This window comes from Mustela lutreola, chromosome 2 (assembly GCF_030435805.1).
Source record: "Mustela lutreola isolate mMusLut2 chromosome 2, mMusLut2.pri, whole genome shotgun sequence".
Taxonomy (NCBI): domain Eukaryota; kingdom Metazoa; phylum Chordata; class Mammalia; order Carnivora; family Mustelidae; genus Mustela; species Mustela lutreola.
In genome coordinates this window covers 147,854,958-147,867,683 of record NC_081291.1, presented here as the reverse complement: position 1 = coordinate 147,867,683, position 12,726 = coordinate 147,854,958, and the positions used below count along the sequence as shown (strand labels likewise).

At 39.5% G+C, this 12,726-nt stretch overlaps 2 protein-coding genes across 11 annotated transcripts in view; one reads left to right on the top strand and one right to left on the bottom strand.

Annotated features, from left to right (window-relative positions):
- Positions 1-12,726, top strand: part of MED12L (mediator complex subunit 12L) — a 325,613-nt gene that overhangs the window by 142,168 nt on the left and 170,719 nt on the right. The gene's annotated exons all lie outside the window — the stretch shown is intronic.
- The window catches only part of P2RY14 (purinergic receptor P2Y14), a 55,696-nt gene that overhangs the window by 15,828 nt on the left and 27,142 nt on the right, over positions 1-12,726 (bottom strand). The window contains exons 1-2 of one of the 5 annotated variants that reach the window (XM_059163753.1): positions 9,921-10,248; positions 2,917-3,102 (exon numbers count right to left, since the gene is read on the bottom strand). The exons of 1 other annotated variant lie outside the window; for it this stretch is intronic. The gene's annotated coding sequence lies outside the window, so the exon portion shown is untranslated. Of the gene's footprint in view, positions 1-2,916; positions 3,103-9,331; positions 9,478-9,920; positions 10,249-12,726 lie in introns of those variants that run through there. 3 more of the 5 variants (XM_059163752.1, XM_059163750.1, XM_059163751.1) reach the window with 3 other exon arrangements.

The following is a 12,726-nucleotide window of genomic DNA, read 5'->3' as shown; positions in this document are numbered from 1 at the left end:
AGTCTTCAGGCAGTGGGAAAAGCCAGTCGGTGAAAGGTTGTAGGAGAACAGGATAGTCCAGTCTGCAAGTATCACTCTCCAGTCATTTAGAATACGAAAGAACAAATGGTACCTTTTCATCAGGGATATCTGGCAGTCACAGAATGATCAGACTTACCCCAAATGGGATAACTTGACATTTTGTGCCTCCAGATGTTATCCAACTAGATGTACACAAAATGCCTTGTCAAAAAGCTAATTATGGATGAATAATTGGGCAGATTCAGAGTGTGGGTCATTCTGTAAAGACTCAAAAAAATCAGTGTCCTGAAAAGTGGATGAATGAGATGGGGTTGGAGGAAGTGATTCTAGATCAAAAGAGGCCAAGAGAAGTAACATAATGTGTGAATGTGACTGGTGACTTGGGGGAGGAGTAGAGGATAGAAGTATAGGAGTTGTTTGGGGACAGTTGTGTAAATCTGAATACAGGCTCTATGTCACACAGTATTATTGAATTAATCTTTCTAGCTATGTTAATAGTATGGTTAAGTTGAGGAATATTCTTTTTTTTCTTTTTTTTAATTTAAAGGTGTTATTTATTTATTTGCCAGAGAGAGAGAAAGCGAGCCGAGCACAAGCATAAGTAGGGGAGTGGCAGGTAGAGGGAGAAGCAGGCTCCCCACTGAGCAAGGAGCCTGAGGTGGGACTCGATTTCAGGACCCAAGGATCATGACCTGAGCTAAAGGCAGATGCTTAACCAACTGAGCCAACCCATAGATTAAGGAGTCCCAAGGACTAAGGGATAAGAATAAGAATATTCTTATTCTTCAGGGATGCGTAGTGAAGTATTTAGGAGAGATGGGCCGTAATTGCCTGCACCACATTTTCAAAACAGATCAGTAGAAGAAAAGAAAAGTACGAGTCCTTGTGTATTGTATTTTTTGGGCTGATACATATTACAGTATATGAGCATACTTATAATGCATGCATATGTGCTCATACATATACATATGTGTGTGTTAGTTTAGAGAGAAGAGACCTGAGCTCAGTGCCTGACATATAGCAGGTACTTAACAGTCTCTTAGACTTCTCTGTTACCCTGCTTACTTGTTCTTCTCAGTCACCTTGGGGAGCTTCTCTGCCTGCCCTTAAATTGGTTTATCTTATTCTGTTCTCTGCCATCTCCCTTTCTCTTTCCAGCCAAAATGATCTTTGTTTAGAACACTGTTTAAAATCATCATCAAGAAAGCAAACTTTGCGTTTTATCAATCATCTATTCCTTGGGTGCTTATTAGCAGACAGCCTTCTTGGCCTTGTGGATCTGTCCTGCCCCCTTAACGCTCAGTGCCTGGTGCTTCTGGAACCTGAGCTGCCTCATCTCCTTCTCCTCCGCGGAGTGCACCTCCATTTTCCGCACTTCTGGGTCCCTCACAGCCCTGGGTACTGAGGAGCCAGGTGGCCTCACCTCCAGAGGGAACGGCTTTTCCCTCAACTGAGTGAGTCACGGTTTGCGTTGAGCTGTCCCTGTGTCTTGTCATCCCTTTCATTCTCCTCACATTTTATAGCGATAACTGCCATTTATCGGGAATTTACCTTGTATGGGACACAGGGAATGCTAATTACTTTTAAGAGTGCTATTTCTTTTTCAAGGACTATTCCATACGTTGAAAAGAGTTTATGTAATAGGGACGCCTGGGTGGCTCAGTTGGTTAAGCAGCTGCCTTCGGCTCAGGTCATGATCCCAGCGTCTTGGGATCGAGTCCCACATCGGGCTCCTTGCTCCGCAGGGAGCCTGCTTCTCCCTCTGCCTCTGCCTGCCATTCTGTCTGCCTGTGCTTGCTCTCTCTCTCTCTCTGATAAATAAAATCTTTAAAAAAAAAAAAAAAAAAGAGTTTATGTAATATAAGGGAAAACACAGTCCAAAAGAGCACAGCACCGAGCCAAGAGCCAGAACCCCACCAGACCTCCTGCATTTCCTCTGCCTGGAACGAACCCCGTCTTGAGTTTTGTGTTCTTCATTTCTGCCCTTTAAAAACAGATGATTTTAATCCATGTAGTCATAGATTCTCTTGTAAAGTTGTTCATGCTATATGTAGTCTTCTGGGACTTTTTACAAATCCCCAGCTCAGTGTTATGTTTCTAAAGTTTAGCACTTTAGAAAGTGAATTGAAAGTAGTTGGAAAAGAGGAATATTTACCTGTAGATAAGCATTTTTAATTCCTAGGTATGTGCCCTAGAAAACTAGAGAAGCATACCAAGGAAAATGAACAAGGATGCTCATAGAAACGGTGATAATAGCAAAAATGTGGGCATTAGCTCGAAGGATTATTGACAGGAGAATGAGTAGAAGAAGAAAAAATTAGTGAAATTTTATGCACCAGTGAAAATTAGCAAACTTCAGCCACGCACTTTTAAATAAATCCTCTTACAGTTCTGATAAGATAAAAAGCAATTCTACTTTATAGTTCAGGAAACTGAAGTCTAGAGAGTTTGAATAAACTGTCCACAGTATTGCAACTAGTATGTTGTAGAACTGCCATTTGAATCCAGGTCAGTGTCGTTCTAAAGCCATAACTGCTAGGGAGTATTGTTGCCCGTCGGAAAGCCTTGTTTTCGTTGGCTAGTGTGTTATGCATGGAGAGCGAGCTTTGTATTTTCACCTGATCTGGCAAATGGAGATGTTCATAGGAGGAACTGTACAAATTTCTGATGAATGACCCAAAACATCATTATACTGCACAGGAAGAAAGCAGGTGAAGGGAACTTAGTGGCTCGAGCAAGTTCCTGAGGTAGAAACCAGAGCACCAGTGCTGAGAACCCAGCTCCTCTAAGGCCCTCTCTGACTGGGGCATTTACCGTGTCTGGTCTTGCCTTGGTTTCAGGCCTCCCCTTTAGTAGGCAGCTCGGAGACGCCTGGCAGATACAGCGTCAGTGTACCTTGCATTCTAGCTGGTCCTGCTTCCAGGTGTCTCAGCCAGGGTCCACTGCTGCTCTCCTGGTGGAGAACAGAGGCCTCTCCCCGGGTGTGTGTCTCATACCACTAACGTAAGTCTGTCCAGCCTGCAGCAGTGGGAGTGCTGGCAAGCTTTCTTCCATCTCTTGAATGTCATTGACATGATTAGCCTGTGGAAAAAGTGCAGGTGTGTTTTGTGTGTACAGGGTGGAGGGCACAGGAAAGGCAAAACAGCGGATGTTTGGTGCCTTTGGCAACTAAACCATTGTGCATTATGAATTTAGATTATTGTGCTACTTAGATATTTTGGCCCAGTTGAACAAAAATTAAAAATAAGCAAAAGCTTAACTGCCTAGCTATCCCCTTGAGCTTTTCCTTGTCTGTCACCCTGTGCCCAGCAAAGCTCTGAGCCAGGTATATATTTTTCCCCCTGTCCCAGTAAATCCCAAAAGGATTCTGATCCTTTGTACACTGGTAGGGCCCCTCGGCAAGGGTCTGCTAACATTACCCTCAGAGTTCTGTCAAGCACTGTGTTAGGACTAGCGGGAGTGCCCAGGTGAATTTGCTTTCACACTGTCCCCGAAGTGATGTTGAGACCCAGTTGCATGAGGATCTAAAACTCACTGAGGCAGAGGTGCTCGGAGCCCCGGCCTTGGGCTGTGGTTGTCTGTACTTAGCATTTTAGTGTGTCTGCCTCATGTTGATCTGCGTTAAAACATCACCTCCTCAGAGAGGACTGTTCTGTCCATGACATCTGATGCAGCCAACCCTGTACCCAGCAACTTCCAGCCCCTCACTAGCTTTTATTTTTTTCATAGCTCTCTTCCTTATTTAAAATAATAGTAATTTTTCAATTTATGGTCTCCATTACCCCCTTAAAAGACTTCATTCTCTTCATGAGATCAGAATTTAATTCTCTTATTCATTGCTAAATTACTATCTGGCATTACTGTAGAAGCTCAATAGATACTTAGTGAATTTATGAGTGAATATATCTGTACAATTTTGGTCAAACTCAGGAGTTGATTTACTTAACAGTTACATGATGAGTCTGTCTAGAACCTCTAGAGTTTTATAATTTTTGTGCTATAAGGTAAAATATATAGATATTTTTTAAAATCTTTGGTGCGTAAAATTGGATCAACCATAATCTTTAATTTATAAAATACTCTTATGCAAAGTTGATGCAAGTTTGACTTTAAAAAGTTTGATTCTGTTATTTTATCATGTTAATAGTTTTCCTTAAACTAAATAACCAAAACAAAAGGCAAGATGGTAATAAGCTACGTGTAGCTGAATGCTTTGCCCTCCTTCCCAAAGGCCATCTCTGGCCATCATGTGTCCTGAATCCTATTTTCTTCATTCTCCTGCTGTCTGTTTTGTAGTGTTCTATATATTTTCCTAAAAGTGTGTGTGTATCTGTGTGTGTGTGTGTGTTTAAAAAGGCCACATGTGATCTTTTAGTGACTTAACTGTATCATACCACATATCATCCATGTTATTGAGTATTGTTTTATCATTCATTTGTCTTGATGACTATAACCTTCCTTTGTCTGACCATTTCAGTTCATACAGTCAGTTTCCTGTGTTTGGGGTGTTTCTGGGTTTTTGCCCTTGTAAACTATGTTGAGATGTATACCCATATTGACTCTTGATGAACATGTGAAAAATTTTCCTGTGGGGATAAATCTAGAAGTTAAATTGTTGATTCATAGGGTTTATGAATGTTAAAATAATGGAAACAGTGTTCAAACTATGTTCTAAAGTGGTTGTACCAATTTATACTCCTATCAATAGTGTGTAATGATACTATGGTCACAAATCTTCCTCAACATTTCATATTCTCAAAGTTTTACAGTTTTTGTTTGTGACACGATATTATATTGTGGTATTGATTTGCATTTCCATGATAACTGATGATATAGGCATCTTATCATATAATAATCAGTTATTTCCATGAAATGTCAACTCATCTGACTCATTTTTCTGTTGGGTTGTTTATGCTATCATTGATTTGTAAAAATTCTTCAAATATTGTTGATAACTGCTTTGTTTGGGTGTATATATGGTGAATCGCCTTTCCCAGATTGTAACTTGTCTTTTCACTTTTTAAGATTTATTTTGATAAACAAAAGTTACGGATTTTAATGTAGTCAAATTACTTTTTTTTTTTTTTTTTTTTTTTTTTTTGAGCTGGTGTTTTTTTGCATCAAAAGAAAATTTTTCTATCTTTTTCTATCTCAAAGCCTAAACTAACAGTTCTTACAATATGGCCTCTTATGTCCATGGGGGTCCTTGACACCCTTGCAGGCAGGCATTGAAAATCAACACATCTTTCAAAGAATAGTAACATGTTATTTGCCTTTTCTAACTCGTTACACTGACATTTGTATAAAAGGTGCAAATGCTGTGGTATGTAAAACAAACCTGATGGGACTTTAGTACCAGTCAAGGCCTTGTACACACCTGTGCTGTAGTCCCTGCATTACTGCTCTGCATTCCCACTAACCAGGGAAAGAAAAGGCTAAGTGTCCTCGATGAAGTAATGTTTATTGTACTTGGTTAAATCTTACCCCTTAAATATGTGTTGTAAATTTTTTGCATTATAGAATAGGAATAGTTCCTAAAGCTTTTACTAGATATGATGGTTGTCTAGAGCAACAACACTGGAGTGACTGAGCCATGAGCTGAATTAGAGGCTTTTCCCTGAAACAATGTTTTTACTTGAAAGAATGATAACAAACTATAGTAATTCAGACTGAAGTATTTGGCAGGCATTTTCTCAAAAAACAGATGAAGTGAGTCTTCACCAAGGAAAACAAATAGCAGCACTTTCCAGTACTTAGATAGATCAGTGCCAATATTAATACTATTTTTTGATATTATATAATGAAGAGTATATTCTGCATGAATTCTGCATGAGTGTACATCTCCAAGTGACTGATGATTGTATCATGTTATAAAATCTAGCACAGATCAAAGGCTTATTCAGAGACTAGGTTAGACTAAAGGATTTTAACGTAAGAGGAATATTCATTGATGGGGATTTAGAGTCTACATTGTAAACAACATTTAAGAAACCACCACTTTTTGAGTTTTCATGTGGCGCCAAAGAACAAAATCCAGAAGGCTACTACATACTTCTTCCTTTTCCTATTACATATCTGTGTGAGACTGGATTTTCTTTAATATGCTTTAATTAAAACTACCATTTGAAACTAATTAAATGCAGAAATGAATATGCAAATCTTAGTCTAGATGTAAATATGGCTAGATTTAACTTACACAAATGAAAGCTCTTCAGACAACTGGGTGTTGTGAAAGGGATCTTGAGACCAAAAGTTTGAGAATTTGTGGCAAAATATATTTTACTGTTTTTTCTAATAAGGCTTTCTGGGGGTTAATTTGCTTATTTTGATGTCGGCTTTAATTTATGCATATACTAGACAGTATGTGGGCTGTCTATAAATACCAAAACAGGACACCAGACATTTATAAAGAGTAATTAAATTCTAAAAATAAGTAAAACTTCCCAGTCTATCATTGTAACTTTTACAGATCAGATATCTTTCATTTCACTTTTTTCTTTGGTAAGGTTGTCTGTTTGGTTATTCATCCACCCACAAGGCATGAGAATTAAGCATATATTAACCTTCATGTCCTTTCCCCACCTCTCTCCATGTAGGACTACCACCTGTAGGGCTCAGGGCTCTGGGTTCTCAATCGCTAGGTCTCTGGCTGCCAGGCTCCCTGGTCGGTCTGCTTATTTACAGTGTGGGTTACTTAACTGTGGTTGCTACTTAGTGGGCATATGTTGATAGATGCTTGCCACCTGTGTGCTGGCACAGTCCCCAGTTTTCTGTTGAAATGATGGAAGGTAAATTGGGAGAACTATTCATGCTCCCTTATTTTGCAGTTTCTTGTTTGGCCCTCTGAGTAGCAGATGCTAACTCAAAAAGTTTCCTGTGAGGGGGCACCTGGGTGGCTCAGTGGGTTAAGCCTCTGCCTTCGGCTCAGGCTATGATCTCAGGGTCCTGGGATCGAGCCCCACATGGGGCTCTCTGCTCAGCAAGGAGCCTGTTTCCCCCCCCTCTCTCTCTGCCTGCCTCTCTGCCTACTTGTGATATCTCTCTCTCTCTCTCTCTGTCTGTCAAATAAATAAATAAAATATTAAAAGTTTCCTGTGAGGTTTTTAATCTTGCTAATACTATCTCGGATCTAATAAGTTATTAGCAAGGACGGGGGAGAAAATTCTATTTTTATTGAATAGCTGCTACGTGTCAGATACTAACGTGCCACATTAGTATCTTAGCGGCTCTTTGTGGTGATAAGCTTTATTATGATGTTTTATGGGTTAGGGAATGGAGGAAGATCATAGAGGCAGAAGAGCTAAGAAACAAATGTAGCTCAAGGTCACAGTAGATTCAAATTCAGCTCTTTATCTGCAAAGGTCTGCTTTTTCTACCATATAAAATTGCCTCTGTAAAAATCTGAGTGCCTGTAATATTGCCCGTTTTATGCAATGTAATTATTGTCACTGTTGTGCAAACAAGAGGCAGAGCAGTCCTGTACACTTTTGCATCTCCAAACTTGTGTTTATGTATAAATTACAGTTTTTATTGGGCACATTCATCTCTTTAGATCAGAGAGAGATGGGATAGGTGAGAGGGTACCAGATTTGAAGCTAGATGGCTTTTCCTTGAAGTCCCGTTGTTGGCCTTTATTAGCTGTGTTACTGTGTTCAAGTCAACGAACCTTCCTGGACCCTAGCTTCCTAACTGGTAAAACAGAGCCCAAAACAGAAGGCATTTCCCATTGTAATTTGGCTGCAGGAAACGTCCAGTTTTGATAATATCTGTGCAAATGCTTTAAAAACAGAGGGCTGTATCTGTGGAGATTTGTTACTTGGAATTGTTAATTAGAAGTCCTGGATCTTGCTGTCATACTACAATTATGTAAAATATGATTAATAGTTTTTTCCTCACCCCTTGACTTTTGGGGCTGCCTTTTGAGACCGTTTCTCTTTCTTTCCTATTAGAGTGAGTCATATAAAATTGCTAATATTTGGCTGTTTTTTTTAACCTACAAATGGGGAAATTTCATATGATTAGTATACTAATACACTTAATAGTTATTAGTGAAATTACACATGAATGGTTAACAAAGTCTGTATAGTAAAGCATATGGCAAGAAGTAAGTAAGCCTACATGTTGGTCTTGTTTTTCTTTCCTTTTTCTTTTTCTTTTTTAAGTTCCAAGGTTTTTTTTGTAAGATTTTATTTATTTGGAGAGAGCAGGAGAAAGAGTGAACAAGCGTGAGAGAGTGCACAAGTGGTGTAAAGGGCAGAGAGGGAGAAGCAGACTCCCCACTGAATAAGTAGCCCAGTGTGGGGCTTGATCGGACTCTGGGATCATGACCTGAGCCAAAGGCAAGGCTTAACCAACTATAATCCCTACCAGTTGTTCAAGGTTTGTGTTGAAGAAGCACTAAAGGTGAAACAGTCTTCCCCTATAATGGGAGGGGCTGATACAGAAAGTCCTCTATAACGGAAAGAGGGCTATAGATGTATATAGATTTTCTCCCACGAATGCTATCTTTAAGTGGGGAAAACTGGCAAGAAAGTTGGTAAGTGGGGTGCCTGGGTGGCTCAGTCAGTTAAACATCTGTCTTCAGCTCAGGTGCTGGGATCATATCCCACACTGGACTCGTTGCTCAGCAGAGAGTCTGCTTCTCCCTCTCCCTGTTTGTGCTCACTCTCTTCTATGTCAAATAAAATCTTAAAAAAATTTGGTAAATATAAAAATGAATTAAGAAGAGGCTTAAAAGATTACATTTTCGATGTTTAGAAAATCACTGGTTAAGAAGATTCATAGCTTTTTAAAAAATATTAAAGTTTGTGACTTTTAAAACATTTTTCCCAGCAGAGTTGTTGGGAGGCCCTCATGGTTGATAAATGATCCTATCTCTCTGCCCTCTACCAGTCACAATGTTCTTACCGTTTCCCCAATAGGGCTCTTAAATAACTGTTTTTGCTAGGAAACATACTAGAGTGGATTCTAATTTTAAATGAAATTTAAAATTATCTGTTATTCTAGACTTTATGAAATTTACTATACAATTTTTAGAAAAAAACAAATAAAAATAAGTTCCACAAGTTGTTCTTTGTCCTTGCCACCCACAAATTAAAATTTAAAAAACCCCCCAAACTTCCCCCCCACAAAAAAACCACTGATTACTTGATATTTAAATGTTAGTAAAGTCTCAGAGAAAGAAATCAGAAAAATCAAAGATACGAAAAGCCAAGCCCAAGATGTTAAAAAAAAAAAAAAAACCTAAAATAGCAACCATGAGGCTTATTTAATTTCTGTGTCTTTCCTTTAAAAATCAGTTGTGACTCACCATTAGTTCCACACAAGTAGCTTAGGCATTTAGGTTTCAGAGAAGACTTTAAATCCTTCCTTGCATGAAGTGTTTTGCCTTTGATTTCAGGCTTTGCGGAGTTGGGGCATTTGTGCTCTTAAACCAAACCTATTTTGTCTGTCTGTCTGCAGCTTTTCCTTTCTTTATTGGGCAACCTCAGCTCCGAGGATTACATCATAGCCCAGCTCTTTCGGTGCTTCTTACCGTATCCCAAGCTGATTTTAACCCACTTTTCACACACACACACAGAGCACTGTCTTACATTGTCTACAAGCAATAAGTTTATGAATTTTTTAAAAAGTAGTGATTTCTTAAAGCTTAATGCATGAGCCCATGGAAGAAATTCCTGCCCCAGGCAGTTAAAAGGAACATTGATGGGGAAGAGTTAATTGGACTTAGTTTAGTTTTTGAATTTGGAAATCAAGTCTCATCTGTAAATCTGTCTCTTATCATTTAATCCATTAAAAAAAAGAATTTAGTACAACACGAGTATAAACAGCCATTTCACATTGGAATCACAAATACTCTTTAAATATACTCTGCATCGGGAGGACCTTTTTTTACTTACCAGTTTTTCCAGCCTCTCTTCCTCTCTGTTGGCAAGATTGGATCAGCAGCTGAGTGTAACATCTGATGTTGAGGGAAATAGACTTTGCTCTCTGCTTGGGCTGCGCGTGTTGACCAGTGGGAAATGCTGCATTAGCTCTCAGACCAAAACACATAAAGTACTCTATGAAATGTTGACATCTTGCCAACGGCTTGGATGTCAAATACTCCAGATGTCCAGTGCTCTTCGGAGCCCAGCTCTACTATGTGCTTGTATAAGTCAGATGTGATTTATGCTTAAGGTTACAGATTATCAAGGCCCGACCAAACAGTGACTGGTGTGAAACTGGGTAGAGCGAGAAAGGGGAGAGCAACAGAGCAAATGAGAGCTCCAGCCAGCAGGAGGCTAGATCTTTCCCATGCCTAGCCGTGACCTCTTCCTGTGAAGCTGTTGTAAGAATAGCTTCTGTGTTTATTGGGAAGTATTTTCAAATTGTACTTCACATGGCTTCAACTGACTCCTTGAAACTTGTTGGAAAATGGAGAAATATTTGGAACAAATGAGACCAGAACAAATTGCCACTTTCAGTTGCAGGGGAAGAAGGTGGAAGGCTATGCAGGTAGGCTGATCACCTATGAGTCTGGATCAGTCTTTATTGAAAGAGTAACACACTGACCTGGTTCTAAGGGTATACTGATGGTGCCTGATCTCAAGCTGTTAATGTTGACGTATTCCCAACCTTGAACTGTGACTCTAATCTTTCTTCGGGTTACCTCTCCTCTTCAATTTGGTTTCTGAACACCCTGTTTGAGCCACACTTTTGGATTCCTTCCTCATTTAACAAACTGTTGCTGGGACTCATTGTTCTTACACAGTGTTCTGGATTAATGTAATCATAGTACTTCTCTCAGGAGGAAGGGGGCATGAGTCTCCTAAACTCTACTTTAAACTCATCTGGTTTGGACCTGTATCATCAACTTTACTCACTTTACCACTTTCTTTCCCTTTCTCTTAGGATAGCCTGCTCATTATCAGTCATGCTTATTATCATTATCACACGAAACAAAACCCCTGAAAGCCATCCCTTGACTTAAGCCCTTTTATTAGGTACTACTGTCTATTAGTCACCCAAACTGTAAACTGTCAAATTATCCTTCGTGATTTCCTCTGCTCATACCCAGTGTATCAGCAAAGCTTGATGAAGTTTTTAAACACCTAAATATTTCTTATTTATGATTCCCACTAAACCTGTATTCCCTACCCTAGCCGACTCCCCAGTGTCTACCCTTCACTTATTCCTGAGAGGGATCCTTCTAAAATACAAAGCATAGCCATGCCCTTTACGTGGGTCCCTGTCACTGTACAAGGGAAGTTCATCCTATTGAATCTGACAGACGTAGTGCTTTGTGATTTGATGGTCCTCATCTACCACTGCTTGCCTGCAGGCTGTCCATTGGTTTTAACTCCCTGCAGTTCTTGCCTCCTGGCTTGAGCTTATGCCTTTGCCTCTCTCTGGAATATCTTCTTTCTCCTTTTTCCTGGGTCATCCTGGATTTGAACTGCTTTAAAAATTTCATGGAGTCATCTTAAAAACTAAATGTTTAGTTTCATCCTTAGAAAAATATCTTTGAAATTCTACATTTCATGTGCTTATTGTTTAAAATGTGCTAAAATGATTGCATAACTCTTTAGTAAGTTTGTCTGAGTTCAGTTTATTTTATTTCTTATACCTGCAGAAACCCACTCATCCTCTTTTCTGTTAGCCAAAAATGGTATTGATTGATACTTCCACCTACCTATTCTGACATTCGTCTGTTCATCTCGTCAGTCAACTGCTGTTGAACGGTTGCCTTCTGCAGGCTGGGTACTGAGAGGGCCCTGGGGTGTAACGGAGTTCTTTACCTGTGCTCTTTAATTTTCTTCTCTTTGTTTCTCCCAGTTAGATTGGGAGCTGATGAAGGCAGAGCAATATCTTGACAATTTCATATCTTTAGCACCTACCATTTTTACTCATGGAATTAAAAGAACACAAAAGTAAAGATGTGTTGGTTTCTAAATTTTCTTTTTCTTCTAAGATTTTCTTGTAACACTTGTGTTTCATAAATGAGACTTGTAAATATTGGTAAGGGGCAGAATAAAAGTTAATAGGCTTAGTTTCTTTCTTTCTTTTTTTGTTTTATTTTTGAAGGCTTATGATTTGTATGTAAAAATGAACTGATTCTATAAATACTCAATTTGATTGCCAGGAATAAGTTTGTAGTCTGGTAACTGCTATAACTTGCTCAGATACATAGAAACCTTAAGTCAGATATGTATATTTTAACCAAAACCAGTACTTAGGGCTATGTGGATCATGTTTGGTTCAATTTATGATGGTAATTTTTAAAAAAAAATATTGATCTTAAAAAAAGATTTTTATTTCATTTATTTTTTGTGGTAGGAAGAGGGAGAGAGATTCTCTACTTACTTATTTAGAGTGTGAGTGGAGTCTTGGGTGGGGGGAGGGAGAGAGAATCTCAAGCAGACTCTGCCCTGAGCGACAGCCTGATGCAGGGCTTGATCCCATGACCCTGAGATCATGGCCTGAGCTGAAATCACAAGTTGGACGCTTAACCGACTAAGCCACCCAGGTGCTCCAAGATTGATTTATTTGAAAGAGAGAGCGCTGATGAATGTGAGTGTGTGAAGGTGTGCTCGCATGAGTTGGGGGGGCGGGGGGGCAGAGGGAGAGAACCTCAGAGAGGCTCCCCACTGAGCATGAATCTAGACCCCTGCCCCCCAATCTCAAACCCTGAGGTCATGAACCAAGCGGAAATCAAGAGTTGGA